Source organism: Microcebus murinus, chromosome 10 (assembly GCF_040939455.1).
Source record: "Microcebus murinus isolate Inina chromosome 10, M.murinus_Inina_mat1.0, whole genome shotgun sequence".
NCBI lineage: Eukaryota > Metazoa > Chordata > Mammalia > Primates > Cheirogaleidae > Microcebus > Microcebus murinus.
In genome coordinates, this window is record NC_134113.1 from 13,793,194 (window position 1) to 13,815,250 (window position 22,057).

Consider the following 22,057-nt stretch of genomic DNA (forward strand, 5'->3'; position numbering starts at 1 on the left):
TGGCCTCCCAAAATGCTGGGATTGTAGATATCAACCACAGCACCCGGATCAATGGATTTTTAACATGTTGGCTTTGAGTGACATCCTAGTCGAAATGCCCATTACAGAGTTGATGATACGGGACCAAAACTCAGATGAGGTTTGAGGGGAGTTACTAGCCCTGAGGTGTTGATTTGGAGAGTCCTCAACAAAGAAACGAATGCTCTGATTGAAGAGTAACGAGATCAGGTCAGAGACCGGGCTGTTAGTGTTCCATATATTCACCAGCATTGCCACATTTTAGGAAACGATCTGTTCAGTTCCGTTCAGTGGGATACGTCCAGATGTTACCTTCAAAGTCTGCGTTCCTTTCAGATTTCTGATCTACCACAGCTAGCAAGATTGGCCGAACATTCAGGCCCCCCCTCAAAGCCTCAGGATGATTGGAGAGAAGCTGGGTCAGGCACTGCACTGGCACCCAGGGTAGGTGGAGCTGTGCCATTTCCATGGCAATGGAAGAGTTGAAGAGTGAAGCTTTGGCACCTTGGACCTTGGCCAAAGCAATTCCAGATGTTAGAACCAGAGTAGCATGCGCCTCTGTTGCTTTCCATCCATGTGGCATTAAAATTAGAGAGCAACCGCCGAGTAATGAAGTCTGGGTCATTCCCCATCTGTCTCACTAAATGCCACTTGGAACCAGTGCCTTTTCATTTGACAATAAAATCAATGAATGAAATATCACAGGGTTGAAAGTGACGCTGTACGGAATTCATTACAGACGATGCTGTGGTCCAAAGGATGGAAAGGCTCAGCTTTTTGTACTTTACTTTCCGGTAACATCAACACATCTACTTAATGAAACTTGAACCTTCTGTTAATCCTTCACCCATTTGCTTTTAAATGTGAATTCTTTGAACAAAACTCAAAACATCCTTTTTTTTGGGGGGGGAAGTATTCTGCCTGTTTATGAATGAGCTATAAATTAAAAATCAGCCAGATACGGTCACTCATGCCTGTAATCTGAGCATTTTGGGAGGCCAAGCCTGGAGGATTGCTTGATGCCAAGAATTTGAGGCCAGCCTGGGCAACATAATGAGACATATCTCTACCAAAAAAAAAAAAAAAAAAAATTAGCCGGGCATGGTGGCATACACCTGCAGTCCCAGCTACTTGGGAAGCTGAGGCAAGAGGATCACTCGAGCCCTGGACTTCGAGGCTGCGATGAGCTCTGATCACACCACTGCACTCCAGCCTGGGTGAAAGAGTAAGACCCTATCTCTTAACAAAAAGAAAATGGAGTATGCAGGAGTTTAAAGAAAAAAGAACTAGTTCATTAGGAAAACAGCTCATAAGATTGGAGAACCTTTGCTAATAAACACTGGGTCTGCTATCAGCCCATACTGTTTCCTCTCAATTGTTCTTTCCTTTTGAGGAATATCTCAAAACGGAGCACACTGAGCTGAGAGTCACAACTTGTACAGATTCAGAGACAGCCACCAGGTGGGTGAGCAAAGAGGGGTGGCCAAGGGGAGGGATGGTGTCCCCCGTCTTTTCCTCAGAGTTGACACCTGCCTCTCGAAGAATTGAAAACAATAATGAAACAATATTGAAACAATAATGTCATTCCTTTACAAGTGGTGAAAAGCAGGATCAGCATGAGAAGACTACCTCTGAGGGCAGGCGTGTGCATGGTGGGGAGAGCGAGGCCAGCACTGGTCATCTGCTGCCCTTTCTATATACAAGTACGCATTCTGTCCTTGGAACAGTGGGTGTTTGGTTTACATGAGAGAATCAGAGCAAAAGGTAATGCTCACAGCACATCTAAGAAGTATCTTCAAACTTAATCCAATCTTCTTGTTGTTTTTTTTTTTTAATTGAGCACTTACTGTATTCCTAAAAATAGAGTGATCAGTAAGTTATCGGCTCTCTTCAAGAGCCTGTGTTCAAGCATGAGAGAAGCAAGAGAACAGGCAAGAGAAAAATTACGGACGTGACGTGCACTATGAAGGAAGCACAGAGCTGGAGAGTAAGACAGGGCAGGGCGACCTCCTTTGGAGAGGGGGACGTAAGGGAGGAAGAAATATAAGCTGAAAGAGCACGACGGAGCTGACCATGAGGAGACTTGGAGGGAGTGTCCCAGCATGTAGGGGGAGGGGCTTGAAGCAGAAAAGAGCTGGTGGCCTTGGAGGGATGGAAAGTCCAACGTGGCAGGAATACAGGGAGTGACAAGCGGTGTTAGGAGGTGAGGATGGAGAGGAAGGAGACGAGAAGGGGCTTGCTTGGGTAGGGGCCTGGGGCCCACCATAATGCATTTGATATTTTACTTTTAAAGGGAGTTTTAAAGCAGGGGACTGATGAGATCGGAGTGGGTTGTGGAGCAGGGCTTGGAGGAGACGTCATGGAAGCAGGGCGGCCAGTTAGGACTAGCTGGCAAGTTAGTACAGCAGCCTTTGCAGAGAGAGGTGGCTAGATCCAAGACGCGTTTTGGAGTTGGCATCGCTCGGATGCTGTCGGTGAGGTGAGGAGGAACCAGGCTGACTTGCAGCTCTGCACCTTGAGCAGCGCTAGGCGGATGGGGTCGCTGTTATTCATCACTTACCACCCATGCCCTCTGCATGCTCCGTGGCTGGCGTAATAGAACCAGGTGGAATCCAGTCCCAGCCCTCGCTGGGTTCAGAGTCGAAACAGGAAGACAGACGTGTGAATGAACACTTAGCAAACGCCTGATGGTACTGGGACGCAACTGGAGGTGTTCTGCAGAATGCCCTGCAAGCCTGCTCTTCTCTGTCCCCTCACCCACACCCCTAAGTCTGTTTGCTGGTTTGGTTGAGATTGTTGTCACTTTTGTTTTTGTTTGTATATTTAAAATCTATGGCATAGGAAGGAAGATTTTGTAGATTTAAAATCTATGCGCATGGGAAGGAACATATATAATGTTTACATGCCGTTTAAAGAATAGTAAACCTAACATCCATGTGTGCACCGTCTCGCTTAAGACAAAACCCCTCCGCCAAACACTTGAAGTTCTGTGTGCTGTTTGTCCCAGAGGTAACAAACTATACCCCAAACTCTGGGTTCAACACTTTCATGCTTTCACTTTCATTCTTCTTTATAGTTTAACATCCATGATCCCAAGTAAGGCATTATTTTAACTTGCAATAAATAATGAAGCATTCTACATTAATACTTCTATGACTTGCGCTTTTTTTTTTTTTTGGCTTTAATTACATTAGTGAGTTGCATCCATAATGTAGCATATACATTGAACTCATTCACTGCTGCATAGGAATAAGGTCAGCATATTTATCCATTCTTTTATCATGGGGCATTTGAGTATTTACCATTTTTGGCTATTCCCAACAACATTTCTATCAGTATTAACTACAGTCATCCCTCAGTATCCACTGGTGATTGTTCCAGGCCCCCCACATATACCAAAATCTTCACCCAAATCCACGCATACTCAAAGTCCTGCAGCAAAGCCCACTTGTACAAAAGGTGGGCCTTCTGTATATGTGGGTTTCACATCCCACCTGTACTGTATTTTCAGTCCACATTTGGTTGAAGGAAATCCACATGTGAGTGGACCTGTGCAGTTCAGACCCGTGTTGTTCAAGGGCCAGTGTATGCAGTGCCTAGGACACATGCCTCTAGGGTGCTCCTATGTGGAGTGTGTCAGAAACTATACACACACTCAACTTTATTAGTGGTTGCCAGGGGTTTTCCACATTGGTTGTTGCAGTTTACACCCCTGCCCTAGGGAGAAGGAGTTCTCATTGCCACCCATCCTAAGCAGCACTTACTCATTATTGTTTTAAATATTAAAATCTTTGCCAATCGAGTGGGTAAAAAATGATACCTAACTGGAATATTAATTTGCATTTTTCTATCAATAATGAGGTTGCACATTTTATTGGCTGGTTGCATTCTCTATCCTGAGACGTATTTGTTTATATCTTTTGCTCATTTTTCAGTTGAGTTGCTCATCTTTTCCTCGTTGATTTGTAGCCACTCTTTATCTGTTCTGGAAGCTAAGCCTTTGCCAATTTTATATGCTTGCAAATATTATCTCTAAGTTTATTGCACGTCTAATTTTTCACGGCATCTTTTGATGCACTGAAGTTCTGAGTTGTAATGTAATTGAATTAGTCCTTTTCTTTATGGTTTCCGCGTTTTTTTAATTCGGTTTAAGTAAATAACCCATAACCTAGGGGCATAAAATTATTGTCCATATCATATTCTAAATTTTTGAAAGTTTTGCCTTTTACATTTGACTCTTTAATTCATATGAAATTGATTTGTATGTAAAATATGGATAAAATGTATTTCTCTCTGTACGGTAACTGTTTTTTCCAAAATAATTTTTCAAATTACCTTTCTCTCACTTATCACACACAGGTCAAGTTCCTGTGTATGAATGAATAAGTTAGGTTGGTTGTTTGTCTATCCCTATGTCAGTACCAAATTATCTTTAGATTATTTTTCCTTTATAATAATTTTTTTGATTTTTGTTTTATATATTTTTTGAGAATATTATGGGGGTACAAATGTTTAGGTCTTGATGGCTGGTAGTGCTAGGCCCCTCACCTGTTCTCCTCTCTTTTCTAAAATTTAAAAACTGAACTATAAAAACACATAGTACCACCAGCTTAATGAAGTGTCACAATCTTGGCTATTATTAACTATATGTATTTTAGGGTAAATTTATCAAGGTCCATACACACATCCAAATACACACACACACACATTGGGATTTTGATTGGAATTTTATTAACTCTATAAATCAATTTGAGCATTATTATCTTTATGATAATGAGTCTCTCTATAAACACAATTTGTTATTTTTTTGATTTATTTATTTTTAGTGAATTTCAGTAGCATTTTACAACATTCCTGACGAATGTCTTGCACATCTTTTCTTGGATGTATTTCCGGATGTCTGGTATATTTTGTTGCCATTGCAAATGGTATTTTAGTGTAACTTTACCTATTTATGGTATATGAAAACACAATTTTTGTATATTGGTATTCAGAAGCCTACTAACCTAAACTCTCACTAATTTTAATAATTTATCAATAGGCTTCAATTTCTTATAATGTAAAAACCACCTCTGGTCATGTATTAAAGTCTCTTTTGTCTGTCATTAATACAAATGCACCAGCTTTCTTTTGATTTATATTTTCTGTTATGTCTTCTTCCATCTTTTTATTTTCAAAGTTTTTCTTTTGAATGACATATAGCTGGATTTTTTTTAAAATGTCCCCATGAAAATCTGTCACCCAGAAAGTAAGCGTGCATTTACTAGGTTGCTGTTACCAATATGACTGGTCTTATTTGTTCCACCTGATAGTGAACTTCTTGTTCGTCTCACTTGTTAGGTTTTTTCATTTCTACTTTCTTTGTATTAATTATAGATTTTTATTTCCCATTCTAATTTAACCTCTACTAGATTGAAAGTTATATGCTAGGAATCTCAGATCTTAAACATGCATATTTAATTTCAGACTTAAAATCTGAAATTAATGTATTTGCTCTCTTCCAACACAGTGTGAGAACTTTAGAACTCTGTAATCACTTCCTCCTGAATTATGTTATGTATTGGTTATTTCAAGTGTGCTTGTCCTATTTTGCTCTTGTTCTGATCTCATTAATTAGATAGCATTGATTTTCAGTTGGTATGTTTTAAAATTTTTATCTATAAATTTGCTATCTTCTTTTCTCGCCCATTCTAACTCACATTTCAGACTTTCCTTCTGGGATTGTTTTCCTTCTTCCTAAAGAATATCTTTTAAACTTTGCCTTAGTAAGTGTCTGCTATTAGTAAAATGTTTTCATTCTCTGAGAAATGTCTTTATTCTGCCATCCTGAAGAATATTTTCACTGGGTCTACAATTCTAGGTTGACAGTTATTTTCTCCCAGCACCCTGAAGGCAATTATTCCACTCTCTTGAGGCTCACACTGTTTCTGTTGATAAGTCAGCTGCCAGTCATGTTTCATTTCTGCAACTTTTACTTGGGTCCTTTTCAAATATGCCTGGTCATCTTTGACAGTTTTCTTGTTCTTTTGTCATACTTTTAATACTCTGTGTAGTTATCTATTCATGTATAACAAATTAGAATAAAACTTAATGGCTTAAAAGAATTCATTTATTATGTCTCATGATTTCTGTTAGGAATTCAGGAGAAGCTCAGCTCAGCTTGGCGTTTCTCATCTGCAAGCTTGTCACCATTATCCCGGGCTGGATAACCGACTTCCAAGGTGGCTTGCTCACGTAACTAGTGAAAGGCAAGCTTCCCTGTTCGGGTGCTGTCTTCAGCTTGCCTCACTCTCAGGATTTGTGCTATCTTGTCAGCTTTCTTTATTGACTCGGAGCATTTGCTTTATGTTCTTGCCTTCTCATCTGTTGCTGATACACACGTGCACACTTCTATACATACGTTATTTTTGGTCCAGCATTTTTAGGTGTTTTCATGCCAGGGTTTTGTTTTTCGGGATTTGCTATCCTTCATCATGTCAGATCTCAAAGTGCCCAGGAAGCTCTTTAAAAATTCAAATTTGCTCCTGTAATCCTAGCACTATGGGAGGCCCAGGCAGGATTGCTCGAGGTCAGGAGTTTGAGACCAGCCTGAGCAAGAGTGAGACCCCGTCTCTACTAAAAATAGAAAGAAGTTAGCTGTACAACTAAAAATATATAGAAAAAAATTAGCTGGGCATAGTGGTGCACGCCTGTAGTTCCAGCTACATGGGTGGCTGAGGCGGAAGGATCGCTTAAGCACAGGTGTTTGAGGTTGCTGTGAGCTAGGCTGATGCCACAGCGCTCCAGCCCAGGCAACAGAGTGAGACTCTGTCTCAAAAAAAAAAAAAATTTTTTTTTCGAATTTGCTAGCTCAACCCAGAGTTAAGAAATTAGCAAATTAGAATCTCCTGTGATGGGGATCAGGTATGTATATTTAAAAAAATAAAGAAATAAAAACCTCCCCAGAGTATCCTAATGCCTGCCACCGTTAAAAGATAATTATTATAATAAAGACATGGTCCAGAAGCAGTGGAAGCTCAGCAGGAGAGCTAAATCTGGCCCGGCCCATGAAGTTAAGGAGGTGGATATTGCATTTTGCCCTTTATAAACATTCCCTCTCATCCTCTCCATGCTAAAGTGAGCTTTTTGATATGCAAGCACATCAGCATCACACTGTGTGTTTGAAGGCCCTAGGAATGCTAAAGGCACCATATTCTCTCTCTCTCTGTCCTGTAAGACCATGTGTCTTGGCCTGCTTTGTAGTACGAGGTTCTCCAGCGTTTGCTGATGCCCATCCACACGTGTGCCCATTGCATGGGCTCAGAGCCGCTGTGGGCCAGCTTATAGAGCAAGGACACACCTGCATTGTTCTTTGCATTGAGGGCATGCAGTTGGCTTTCTGTGCTGGCAAGTATAGCATAAAAATGAGAGAAATCTAGCAAGGAGGGTTTTGTAGAGGAGACAGCTCTTAGAAGGTCCTATCTCATTCTTGCATGACCCTGAGCCATACCAAACTCTGCGATGTCAAAGAGCTTTGTTTGATGTTAATCTTTATTAGCCTATAAAGGACTTGCACCCTGGACCACATCCCTAGGTCCACATTGAGAGCAGATGCTAAACAGTGCATGAGGCATGTACATTTGAATCCTGGCTCTACAACTCATTAGCAGCATAACTATAAGCAAGGGACTTCACTCTCTCTGATCCTCAGTTTCCTTTTCTGTTAAATGGAAAGTAAAAATATCTATCTTCTGAGATTATTAGAAGTAAGCGAAGCAATGTATTTTAAATGCCCTGTGCATTGTTTGGTGTCTGGTGGACATTTCTATTTATTATTTTCACTGTTGCTGTTGTGGTTCTTCAACACCCTAAGGGATATATAGGGTGAGGATTATTTTCCTATTCTTCTCCTGTTTATTAGCAAATGTGATGCCCACCCACTCCTGCGTACAGGTCAAAACCAGACATCTGTATCCACAAATTGAGCCCACTCTTCCTTTCTAGATTTTGTTCCTAATAATAATAGTAAAAATTCACAGCTTACCAATTAAGTGACGCTAAAGTATTAGGTACCAAGCTAGATACTTTACAGATATGATCCCTCGTCCTCACAGGAACTGCAGGTGGGTTTTATTAGCCCCATTGGACAAAGAGGCACACCAAGGTTCAAAGAGTAAAGGCCACTGCAAGGTCGTACAGTTGGCCAGTGGCTGAACTAGGACTTGAAACCAGGATTGTGCTGTTTTCCGTATACAGACAGCCTCCCCTTCACTGTGCGCTACTCTCCCATGACTGCTGTGCTCTTTGGCCGGCCTGGAAGGCCTTCCACCTCCTACTCTGCCCAGTAAGCTCTTATGTTTCCTTTCCGTCCCAACACAAATGCCACCCACCTTGTGAGGCCTCCCTGTGGCTCCCTCAATTGCAAAGAATTACTCTTTCGCAACATTTCCATGGGATTTTACTTGGGTCCCATTTCCGGCTTACTTTATATTGTCTTTTGTGTCTTATGCACATAAATGTCTCTTATACTTGGTAACATATCCGAGGTTACATCTCGAATATATCTTACTCATTTTTTTTAAACAAGAACCATCCATTATACTTTCGGTATGTTCTCTAAATGTTTATTGAATTAGAGAGTAAAAAGTACATTCAGAATGGCTATTATTAGGTACATTCTTAGGTAAGCTTGTCCTTAAATCTTTAGTGATGCTATACAAGTGACTACCATCTATTAGTGAAGGGAAGAGCTGGCACACGTTCCCCCTAGTGCTGTGCTTTGATGATAGCTATAAACTTCCCGCATTGCAAGTGTGCAAATAAAGGAGCTTCTGCCTACCGAAGTTTTCTAAGTTGCAGAAGCTATTTGACTCGATCGGATCTGCTGTTCCCAGGCCAGATCTTTCTCTGTGGCCCTTCCGGCTGCTTCGTTCACACCTGGCACATTATTCCACATCTACAAAAGGTCAGCAGACAGCATGTTGAGTTCCATTAGCTCAGAGCTGCAGCTGCTCCCACGAACAAGCTCTTTAAAATGATTCATCACGAGGAACCTTACACTTAAGTTACGGGGTCACCGTCACTCACAGATTGCCTAAGTGGAATGGAATTAGAATCTCTCGGGAGCTAAAAGGTTATGTTTCTAACAGGTTCTGCCATTTCTGTGATGTCTTTCATTCAATGACACTTCAGTAGGAAGTTAATTGAAATGGAAAAGATCAAGCAGAAAGGCAGAAAGCAGAAGGACTTTATAAGATGTTTAGGATTATTCCACACTTCGACGAGGCGTGGATGTAAAAGCCACAGGCAAACCAAATACTTTATGTTTCAGAAACTGTTAAGACAAAATGTCCAAAGTCTGCCTGACTCTAAGAAAAATTCAAAGTACTGCAAGTAGAGGAGCATTTGGTTTGATTCAGCACATGAGGTAGGTCAGAATCCTTAGATCATGTGGAAGATTCTTGGTACAAATGGGATTGTGGTACAATTTGATGCAAATTGATTAGGTCTAGGTCTCCAGCAGCTATGAAACCATAGGCAGCCATGGAATCCTGCACTGTCAGAAGTCAAAGGGGCCTTTGGGAGGATTTGGTGGAAATATGTTATTTCACGAGAAAGTGAAGGTCCAAGTCTCAGAACAACTGGGCCTGGCCCAGAACTCTGGCCTTGGGTTCTTTGTTCGTAATGCCGCCTGCAGTAGTTGCTCAGACTGTCACAACACTGTCACGGCAGGAGAAAATGTACCAAAAAAGCATTGCTGTGTGATAGGACAGAGGCTGTAAAAGGAGGCAGTTGAGAGCCAAAAGCCTTTTCTCTGAGTTAGCGCCCACTAGGGCAAGTCACAGTTCAGCTATCTAGAGTATTCAGAGGCACCGTTCAAGCACACGAATGCAAAATCCGACTAGATTTTTTACGACCTTTCCCAGTTGTCTAATCCAATAGCGATTTTTTAGAGCTCACCATTGTTGAATCTGTCTAAAGAAAATCAGCTCAGTTTTCAGAGAAATGACTCTCTTTATGCACACCTAATTAATAGATTTATGTGATATTTACTTAGAGCACTTAATTGTAACGACAAGGAGAACTGGCACACACAGGTTCAGGAGCAGACACGGCTCACTGTTGACAGGCGGAGGTGGGGGTGCTGTCCCGGTGAGCTCTCTGCATGCCCCGAGCTATCAGTTGATGTAGACATGCTCCTGGGATTTGTCCTGTTTCCTGTGATACCTTGGATATCTGAAGCGATGGGGAGCTCTGGCGTGTTAGGAGGTCTCCTTATGCTTTTGGGGCTAATTCGTGGTCTTGATGATGGAATACCCGTGGGCCACTCTCATTGCAAGTTCAATCACCTGTGAACCAGTGTTTTTAAATGTCATAGGTTCCACCCCAATGATGTGCTCTGTTCATAGAAAATTTTCATTCACCTTTATGCAAAAAGCAATGGAGAATAATAGTGGTCCATGTGGGGAAATACTCCCCGGGCCAGTGGGAAGGGTAAACTCACCATCATCTCAAGGGGAAAATTTGGGTACCTATTCAGGAGCGTCATTTGGAAAGAGTTCTCCCCTTATTAGACTACATAATTTTTGTACCTAAATCTAAGTGAAGGAATGAAGCTATGAATTCTGGTGCTTAAAGCAACCTTGCTCATCTCGGTACTCTGATTACCTGAGGACTGCACTACAGCTTAGAAGTTGAACTGATGCCTTTGGACACTTATCTTTTGCCTTTTTAACAGTTGTTCTTTTGAAAGTGAGTTTGCTATGCTGTGCATGTTTATAAACTCTTTGGGTGGGGGAAAGAGATAGTTTCCCCAGACCTGTTAAATTTGTATTGAAGGTGGTTTTTAAAAATAAAGTTTTTAATATCTAAAAAAAAATAAGAAAAAAAAGAAACTCTCCTGGAAAAAGAGAACACACTGGTCAGAGGGCCTCAATCTGTTATAATCCATTTCCTTCGTTTATGGGCCCAGGAAGGTAGAAGGATGATCTGGTGACGTCTTGAAAACGTACTGATACTGACAGACCTGTCAAACACACTGATAGTATTTACTAGGAGAGAATCCTTATCTGTGGGTTGGATTTTAGCAATAGGTACCTGGTCTGTCGGGGATTGCTATGGCAAACAAATCTGTAATCAATGGGATTTATTAGACATGGCTCCCCAGAAAAGAGCAAGTAAAATATATAATTGTTGGAGCATAAAATTGAGATGTCTCGTGGCTGACACAGCTCCCTTTAGTGTAAACGATGACACAGGCTTAGCTCAGAAACCCCCTGTGCTAAATCGGGCCAGGACATCTTTCCATGTGGCCGGCAATCGAGGAATGCTGTTGGGAGGGGTGCGGGCTGCATCAGGCTGACCTTGCCTGGTGGTTGCCTGACCCTAGGAATGGCCTCTGATTCTCGTGATTGTCATCCTTTGTGTCCCCTCAGTTGTTTAATCTGGCATATTGATTAAGTGCAGTTCCATTAAAACTGCCTCTGGTGCGTGCTCAAAATACTATTGGAAAAGGATAAAATAACTGGTTTTCCCCATTTTTCAGAAGGGTTTCCTAATGGTTCAGATTTCTGAGAAAACTGTGTGAGAACCCAGACCTCTAGCGGAAGCTGCAGGAAGCAAAATGATAACAGAAACTGGAGGGCAGAACAAAGTCACTCATAGGTGAGTTTAGCCAGACTGCGTAAAAAAACCAGGAGCCAGGGAAGAGAGACACAGAGGCAAAATGAGGATGGACTGCCTCCAGCTGCAGGCCAGGTGTGCTCAGATCAAGGCTCATGCACAGCACCTGGCTTCTCAGTGATAAGCCTGGACTCTTCTCTCCCAGACTGTAGCTGACTCTCTGTGCTGGTTGTGGCTTTATGAACTCTCGCCATCAGTGGTGGGGTAATTTTGGTTGCGCTCTGGGAGACTGGACTCAAGTATGTAGCTAGCTATCAAGTTAGGAAATCAGTGAAAGGACAATGTCTCAAGGTCTTAGCTATAAAAGAGTCCTAAACCTTTCTGTAATGACAATGAAGTCAGCTTATCCCTGGCCTGCTACTGAGAGACTAGAAAATGTGAAACGATTTTCAAAAACTCACATGCAACAAATCACAGAGACGATGCAAGAAGGAAAAACAAAACTGAATCTAATGGGCCCTGTGTTTGTACATTCCATTTTATTGATTCACATTAAAAGCCTATTTTATCCTACAAAGAGTTTTAAGAAACCTATAAGAAAAGACACAAGATTCATGTATGAGGATTCTTACGTCCTACACGATTTTTAAAGTTGAACTCTGAGCTTCCTGGCAGCCAATGTAAAAAAAAAAAAAAAAAAAAAAAAAAAATCTACTTGGCCAATTAGAGGATTCTTGCTCCAAAAAAAATTTTTTTTCATTTATTTTTAATGAGGTCAGGTTAATCCTGTTGTTTAGTTTTAAAAGGAATTTCTCACCTGGGACTTGGAAAAGGAACATCAACCTAGTGCTGCAGGGGACAGTGTCCTCAGCAGCATCCCTGCAAATAAAAGCAATAAAGAGTTTATAAAGCACTCCTACTTGGTGTCCTTGCTTCTGGGAAAGCTGGAGAGCAGGCAGGGACTTGCACAGGCCTAGGCAGTGCAGCTCAAGCATGCAGCATTCTGTGGGTCCTCACCGCCTTTCAAACAACCCTCCACCATCACTCCTCTCTGACGAGCCTTTGACAAGCCACAGGTAGTAGATTGTGCAGGTTTAATATCTTGATGCAAAAAAGAGGGGGAAAAAAATGAGCCTCTTCTAGGTCATAGTAACCATTAATTAAAATAGGAATAATTCTGACTAAGAGAAAGGGATGGCAAAGCTGCAGCCATCTTTAAAAGGGTCTCACTTAAAACACCTGGACCTCTGTGCCCAGTGGGGGCGGGGGGCTGTCGTCTCTACGCAGTCCTCTTCTGTTCCCGAGGTGGGCACTCCACTCCAACATACCCACTGCATGGCCAGATAAAGCCTGATCTATTCATTCCCAAGCAGCCTTGAGCCCTAAATAAGGAACAAATGCCACCCTAGGCTGACTTTCCCCTGCCACTTGCTACTAAACTGGTGACCTTTTCCATGTCTAGCGTAGGACAGTAGCCTCTATACGTAGCCAGCTCACCTGGGACAGGTGCATCAGGGCTATCACCTGGAGGCCTCGGCACCGCCGCCTCTCTGTGTGCCTGCCCCTCTTTCTCCTTGCACGGCATTTGTCTGAGCAAGGGAAATGTCCTTTTCCCCAAACGTCGTCTCAGCTGTGCTTCCCAAGCCCCCTACTTCTTTGTGGTCTGCCTGCCCTGCACCCACTGCTCTCAGCCCCTTTGTCTGCCTTCCTTTTCCTGCCACCTCTTATCGCCACTTAGCATTTGTGTCGTGTATCTATTTGTGGTCTAGGACAGCGCTGGGCATGTAATCAACTCTCAGTGAACAACTTGGGGAATGAACGAGTGGATGAGTGAATAAATGCATGAATGAATGAGCAAATGAGCAGGCGACGCAGCGAATGGCTGAATGACCGGATGAGGGAATTTAGGCTGGCGTGCAGTCTCTGGCTCCTTGTTAAGAACTTCTTGCTTCCGAGCATCCTTTTTGCTTGGTGGTCACTGACACACACACACAGGCAGATGCATTCCTTCTCTTGCTCTCTCCCACTGCTGCCCACCCCCCTCTCTGTGACTTTGCCAGATAACATTATTTTCTACCCTAAACTTGGACACCTCCATTTAGCCTCCATCAGAAAGGATATCGAAACTATTTATTGAAAGCAAGGTCTTCTGCATTGTTGGTGGTGGTGATTTAATGGCTGGAGAAGACCAATGGCTGACCACTATAGGCGTATCGTCCTTGGCTTGCTAAGGGGGAATTCTCTCCACGAAGGTCAGCGGTGAGCAGGCTTAGACAAGTGCATCTGGTCTGCCTGTGCCACAGAGCCCCGCTCTGCCAGTGGTTTTTGTGGTGCATCTGCTCCTCAGGGTTTGGAGGGGTTGGATGAGAAGAGCCTTGTGTCATGGCTAGAAGGAAGCCAGGTCCATGTAGCTGCTGATGATCTCAGCAGCTCTCATTCCCAGGTCGATGCTGAGTGGCTAATAAGTGCAATGTTGTTGAGAAACAAGGATCCCGGCCTCCACTTGGCTGTGTGATTTTGAGAATATCATTTCCCCTCACAGCAATTTGGTTTCATCAGTTATATGATGAGAAGGTTGGAGTAGATGAGTACCAAGGTTCTTTCCAAGGGTGATTATTTTTAACCACATCATGACTTTCTCTTGATATGATGTTCTAATGTCCGTTTTCTCATCATTCAAATGAGAAGGTGGGTCCAAGATACGCTACAGGCCTCTGTGCCTTTGACTCCTGTGCTATGATGCTGCACCAGGTCTTCTAAAAAATACAAAAGCCTCATCTTCAATGCAAGTGTTTCCCTGGACACAGCAGAGGGTTTCTAAACACGAGGGACACAGTCCTCTTGCATGAGCAGTTGGCCTCAGGTCAAGGCAAGGAGGAATGTGGTTTGGGGCTCAGCTGTCCCTCAGAAGTGGGCTGGCTGAGCCAGCATGTTGTTTCCTAGGAAAGACTGGGAATTGATTTCTCTCCTTAAAGGGTGTGCGTCAGGACACATGCAGTACCGGGCATTTCAACCCAAAGTGGATGGGAGTGATACAAGAGACCTTGTGAAGGAGGCCAGCTGTGTATGTCACTGTAGATGGAGCATCTTGTGCATGAAAGGTGGTTGTAGCTATAACGAACTGGCAGTAAATACAGGTCCTGGAATCAGAGTGTTTGCAGATTTCAGATGTAGAAAGATCTGATATGTTGATAGTCTAAAACTGGCACCTGTAGATTCCCTACTGGCGGCTACACTTTACACAGTACCACAAAGTATCCTGTTATACAGCGGAAGTTATGCACATGCCTACCCAGGAAGACTCCTGTCTGCCTTCTCTTCCTCCTCTGCTCAACAGCTAAACATTGGGGGGGCCCAGCTTGTCCTGCCTTGGTCTTCTTCTCTGTTCATGTTCCAGTGATGCCCATATCTACAGCCTGGAAGTCTGGCTCAACTTAGGGAAAACAGAGGTCTTGATTCCACTCAAATGATGGTATATCCAGACTCTATACTACCACTCAGCAACAAGAATAAATGTAATATTAATACACATAACAACTTGAATGGCTTTCAAAAGCATTATGCTAAGTATAAGAAGCCAAACAGGAAAAACTAAATGCTATATGATTATAATTTTTTAAAATTTTACTTTTGTTTACTTCACTGCATTATAGTTATAATTCTATATTTGTGAAATTCTAGAAAAGGCTTAACTGCAGGGACAGAAAGAAAATCAGTGGTTTCCTAGAGCTACAGTTCTAGGAAATTGATTGACTGCACAAGAACACAAGAAAACCTTAGGCCCTGGAACTGTTCTGTATGTTGATGGTGGTGATGGTTACATGACTGCATTCAATTACCAAAATCTGTTAAACTACAGTTAAAATGGGTCAATTCATTGAATTGTATTGTGCTTCAATAAAGTTGGGGAGGAGGGGAGAGGACTCCACAGTTTCAGATTCAAAGGATAGAATGAACTCCCATGGACTGACATGGGGAAGGCTAGGGGAAAGAGCAGGTGTGGAAGAGGAAAAACAGGAGTTCCCTGTGGGACATGTGGCATCGGAGATGCCTAGTGGGTGTCCAGAGCAGAGGGATCAGGAGGGCGGTTGAATTTATGATTTTGAAACTCAGTGTACAGGTCAGTCTGGAGATAGAAATTTGAAGTTATCTACACATAGGTGACAGTTAAAACAGTGGCCCAGAGGGGACCACCCAGGATGCAGGGTGGACAGAGACCAGGAGAGCTCTGAAGATTGGGGCCTGTGCACCCCAGCCTTTGTGGTGCAGATTAAGTGGGATAAACTATGTGGGAATACTATTGACATATACCAAGTATGACTTTCTTTTAACTTTTTAAATTTCACATATAAAAATTATATATATATTTATGGTGTACAACCTGATGTTTTGATATTTATATACATGGTAGAATAACTAAATCAAGCTCATTAACCTATGCATTACCTTTAAGTATTACTTTCGTGTCACCTTTATCATCATTTTTTATTGAGGCAAAATTCACATAATTTTGACCAATCAACCATGTTGAAGTATGCGGTTCAGCGGCATTTAGTGTTCTCACAACCCTGTGCAACCACTAGCTCTCCCTACTTTCAAGACTTTTTCATCACCTTAGGAGAACACCCCATCCCCATCAGATAACCACTCCATGTCTCCCCTCTTCCCATCCCATTAGCCGCCACTCTGCTTTCTGTCTCTGTGGATTTGCCTGTTCTGCATTTATCATATAAAAAGAATCATATGCTATGTGACCTTTTGTGTTTGGCTTCTTTCACTTGGCACAAGGTCCCTGAGGTTCATCCAAGTTGCAGCGTGTATCAGTACTTTGTTCCTTCTTAGGGCTGAGGACGTTGTCACTGTTTTGCTACTCTGTGGCTTTCCAGCTGCAGAGCATGCATGAGTGCACCTGCCCTCGCTTGAGCGGCCCCGTCCCACCTGCGCCTGGGGGACTTGCCCACACCCGAGCAGCACCTCTTCTGCATCGCCAGCACATGCACCGCAGTGATTTTTCAAAGTTGCCTTCACCACCTCTTTTCCCAGACCCTGATTGGCTCTGAGCACGAGCCAAATTGTTGCAATTGCATCCATGCCACTCAGCGAGCGGGAAGAGGTTGCGAGGAAGCTGTCCGCAGTATGCCGAGCCCTGGGAGATGCCAGGTTATGGGAGTGTCAGCACAGGGCCCACCACCCTTCCTTCAGGGCCATGTCCTTATGGAGGTGACAAGGGAGGAAGGTGCCCAGGCATGTCACCTGCACACAAGCCCCTCAGAGCAAACACTCTTGTTGACTAAGCTCTGTTTCCATCCCTCCCCTCTCTCCTCATCTCCAGGCTTGTGCATCTGTAATGTTAAGAAAGAAGGAAAAATAAGCCTTTGACTTATTGACTTTGACTTATTGACCCCCTCGAATCATCCACTGATCCTTCTCCACCCAGCATTAAGTGTGTCGTCTTCCAAACAGAACTCTGACCGCATCGGCCCCCCACTCCCGGCACCACCCGTTGCATGACCCCAGGAGGCACCGTCATGTCCCTCCTTTGCACGCATTGCCCTGGTGCTCTGCAGCAGGGTGGTGCTGCCTGCCTGCGCCCTTTAAGGGTGCCCCCTGCATGTCCTGCATAGAGAGACCCCCTCTCTAGCCCTGGCCCCGGAGGCCCTCCGGCCTGCCCTCCTCTCCCCCACCCTCCTCTCCTCGGTCTGTGTCTCAGCCACATTGGCCTCCAGTCCCTTGGGAGGTGTTTTTTCCTCCTGACACCAACCAATTCTCTGATTCCGTGCAGACACCACTAGATGCCCTACAGTGACCGGTTCAGTCCCAGCCCTAACTACCCGGAATCGGAGTCAGACTCCACAGGGTGAGGGCTCAGTGCCCCGACGCTGCCCTCATGCTCACCTTGGAGGCTGGTCACACCTGTCGGGTCCCCAGGTGACTCACACTCTGTAGACTGGGATGCACAGTGGGGGCTTCCGACAGCCCCCGTTCAGGTTTGATAATTTGTCAGAACGACTCACAGAGAAGTCAGGATGACTGAGGAAAGCCCTTTTCTACTGCCTGTTTATTATAAAGGATATCACGCAGGGACAGCCAAATGGAAGGGATTGATAGGGTAAGCTGGGGGGGTATGAACATACCCTGCCTGGGTATGTTCACCCACCGGAAGCTCTCTGAGCCCCATCACTTCGGGATTTTGGTGCAGCCTCATTATGTAGGCATGATTGATTGGCCATTGGTGATTAGCTCAGTCTCCAGCCCCTGCTCCTTCCCTAGAGGTTAGGGGTGGGGCTGAAAGTCCACCCCCCAATCCTGCCTGGTTATTTCCAGCAGTCAGCCCCTGTCCCGAGGCTGTCTAGGGGTCCCCCAAGAGGGCCCTTCAAAAAGTGCTTTTATCACCCAAGAAACTCCGAGAGATTTAGCAGCTCTGTGTAAGAGATCGGAGAGGGACAAAGACCAAATATCTTTCCATGACACCACATCGCTCATCCTCATCAAGTTTCTTACGGTAAGGTCTTAACACACTCTATTCCCCCTCCCTGATTCCTTCGGATCCCAATTAAAATCCTTATTTAATCCTTATTAAATCCTCTACAGCCTGCTTGTCTAACTTCCCATCTTTTAGCACTCTGCACCTCTCCTTCTTGGCCCTTTCCAAGTCTCAGTCCACATTCGTTGATATGATTGTTTCGTGACCTTACCCTATGTTATCAGCCGAATTATGCCCTGCCAAATTCATATGTGGAAGTCCTAATCCCAGGGCCTCAGAATATGACTGTATTGGAGATAGGATCTTTAAAGAGGTGGTTACGGTAAGATGAAGTCATGAGGGTGGGCCCCAATCCAGGAAGACGGAGGTGCTCGTAAGAAGAGGGGATTAGGACACAGACCGCAGTGAAGATACAGGGAGGAGATGGCCATCTCCAAGCCCAGGAGAAAGGCCTCAGGAGCAGCCAGCCCTGCCATACCTTGATCTTGCATTTTCAGCCTCCAGAACTGAGAAGATCCACTTCTGTTGTTTAGGCCCCCTAGTCCGCGGCACTTGGCTATGGCAGCCCATGCAGACGAACACACCTACAGCTGTTAGCGCCGCTGAGGGAAGGGCCCGGCTCAGCCCTGCTTGGTGCTACGCTCTGGCGTATATTCAATAACTACGTGTCAAATAGAAGAATGACTTATCTCGCAGTGATGACAGAGATCTCTGAAACATGGAAGTTTTACTAACCCTATACTGAGTAGTCCCAGGACAGTATATCTGTATCCTTTCAGTATCTCTGTTTTGGATTCCCTCCACTTCCTTCCTCATTCAGCAAGAGTTACTGCATCTTTTTAATCTGTCTAAGGATCAGCCTTAAGAATGTAAAGAGATTTTCTGCATACGTTTTCTGACTGCTTCTCCACCACGCAAGGGCCACCATTGGTCACTTTCACCTCCCAGCTGCATTTCAGAGAATGAACTTCGTGTGGCATCAGGCCTATGGCTAAGTAGAGTGTCGATGAGTAATAATGTTGTCATCCCAGAAATGCTATAAGGGGAAAAAAAGTTAAGCAATGACTGCTTAAAACCCAGAATTTTTTGCTATCGATGATATCACTTAATCGAAATTGAGTACTATTGTACAATTTAACATTTCCTTTTACTATCAAAACAACCTTATGATAGAACTGGGGTGAATTTTACTATTATCCATTACAAAAAGCAAAACAAAATGAAAAAGAAACCACTAAAGCTCAAGATTCAAGTAGTTTGGCTCAAATCACACAGTTAGTAATTAGAAAAGCCAGAACGTAAGTGCTGGCCTTGGAACCCTGCAAACAAGTGCTTTTTCTGCAACCCCGGGAGGGGAAGTTAAACAATCTCTCCTAGGCACTATTACCGGCCGGCCAAGGGAGCGTCTGTGAGCAGCGTATCTGAAAGATGCCAACACATTGTGTTTTTAAAAAGCGACAGATCCAGAACATCCACGGACAGAGGTTGTAGCTGGGCGGCGGCCAGGTCTGCCTCCCTCACGGCGGCCTCGTCTGGGAGGTGACAGCAGCCACGTGTCCTGGGACTCGGTGTGATAAAAGCAGCCTTGGAAGAGAGCCCGGCAGCTCTGCGTTCCTTTTTTTAGTTTTTCCCACGTCCAAGGACCAAAGATCACAGAAGGAAGAAGAGAAAAATCATTATTTGAGATTGAGCAGGAGTTTTAAACTGTAAATTAAGTTAATGCGGGCCCATTCGGGGATGCCTTGGGGATTTGGGGTGGGCAGGGGACTTGTTCGTGGCAGATGGAATCATTATCTGGACCTCTGTTGGATTGAATATTCTTTTCTGAGTCCCAGGCCTTCCTTTTCTATTTTCCCTGGGTGCCCTGGGTAGGGTGTGCTCTCAGCTCTCAGTGCGCTGGGATTGATGCTGAAGGTAATTAAACTCTCACGTCCCAGTAAGCACTGGAGGGCTCTGCAGAGTGTCCCGGGCTCCTGCCTACAGTTCCAGGTGGCAGCGTGGACAAGAACCAGTGGGCTGGTCAAACACACCTTGACTAGTCTTTCTAGCTGTCCCCTCTGTGCCCTTTGAGCCTTTCCCATGGTGGTACCGGCTGTAGCCCTTCCCCTGGGAGAGAGCTGCTCTGAGGATTGTTCCTAATTGTGAGTGTAGGTGTGAACACACAGACTTCTACAACCGAGAGACTGGAAGGCAAGCCCCCACTCTGGGGCTCCTAGCCACTTGGACTTCACAGGTGACTTTGGCTCTCTACACTTCGGTTTCCCTTCTGAAAGATAGAAAGCAGCACAGTGCCCACCTCCAGGGGTTGTTGTAAGTTATCTCTGCGATGACATGCGAAAAGTACACGTCCCAGTGCCTGGGCCGAGTGCCCACATAGAGAGAGCTACAGGCTCCTTTACAGGCCAGCTGGCCATACACAGGCAGACACACAGGTGGCAGAAGAACATGGATGGGGATTGTCCAGCACAATGAGGATGTTGAGAAAACTCAATTGGTGGCTCAGAATAAAGAGATCCCTCCATCACATTGGAAGGGAGCTTTGAGGTCTTCCAGCCTGGTCTCTGCTCAGTGCAGAAATCCCCCTCCTGCAGCTCACCTGGGAATGCAGCCACTCACGCACAAAGGTCCCCACCCCTGCCCTGCGTCACTTCCCGGGCCTCACCCCAGAGCATCTGCTTCAGTGAGACTGAGGGCAGTTCCTGGCAGGCGGGAGCCAGGCCGTCAGAGAAGCTCTTCGTAAAGATGAAATCCAGAAGGGTGGAGTGTGGCCTGCTTCCTTCACTGCTGTGTGTCTGGCAGTCGGCACAGAGCCCGGTGCACGTGGGGATTCCATAAATCCCTGCTGGATGCGCGCTGAGTCACGCAGCCTCTTCCAGAAACAGTTCAGTGATCGGAACTTCTCCCTAGAAAGGGAGCTGGTTTCTGTTGCAGTAAACTCTGATGGCTATATCATTTATCGGGTGCCGGGCAGGTGGGGAGGAGGGGATGGGTATATACATACATAATGAGTTCGATGTGCACCATCTGGGGGATGGGCACGCTTGAAGCTCTGACCCTGGGGGGGGGGGCAAGGGCAATATACATAACCTTAACATTTGTACCCCTATAATATGCTGAATGAATGAATGAATGAATGAATGAATGAATGAATGAATGAATGAATAAAGGAAAAAAACCTATAATGGCTTTGCTTGTAATAAGCAAAATCTATCCTCCTTTGATCATTACTTATCCTTAGTCTACCTTCTAGAATGGCACAGATTCTGACTCCTTCGAAGGCATTTGCCTTCAACCACAGAGATCAGTGTGGGTGGAGTAATTTTCTCCAAGTGAAACAGGGCTAAGCAATGAATAAATTAGGGTAGCGGTGCTTCATAAGGTAACTAAAACCCAAGGAATCAAAATGAGTAACAATTAATTAGAGTCCATAGATTCCATTTGAAGGACATGCAAGATAAACCTGGGATCCATACACCTGCTTAGGAGCCCCAGTGAAACCTCAGGAAATATTAATAGATACCATTACCATTTTACAGATGAGAAAAATGAAGAACTAAGAGTTTACTCATGATTCCGTATCAAGTATAGAAGAGATAGAATTTATACCAGGTGGATAATTATATGTAGCAAAGTTTAAAGAAAGAAGCCAGGTTTGAGATGCACAGGGGAAACCCTGAGCTTTAAGTCAGAGTTGGAGTCCTAGCTCTTCCATCAACTGTGTGTTCATAAACACTGAACTCCTCTTCCTGGGCTTCATCTGTAGTAGTAGGTGGTTGCAAAGTCATGCTAGGATCTTCACGGCTCATCTGCATGTCTGTGATCCCAGGGTGCACTGAGCAGGAGCTGAGCTGCAAAGTAGGAGCTGTGAAACATGCAAGTTCAGAAGCATCCCTTTTCAACCTATTCAGGGTTGTTCAAATACCCTTTTGTGTGCATCTTCTCAGGAGATGTTTT

General features: G+C 44.3%; 1 protein-coding gene across 5 annotated transcripts in view; it reads left to right on the forward strand.

The window, feature by feature from the left end:
- LARGE1 (LARGE xylosyl- and glucuronyltransferase 1) overlaps positions 1-22,057 on the forward strand; it is a 509,251-nt gene that overhangs the window by 355,883 nt on the left and 131,311 nt on the right. The window lies entirely within an intron of this gene.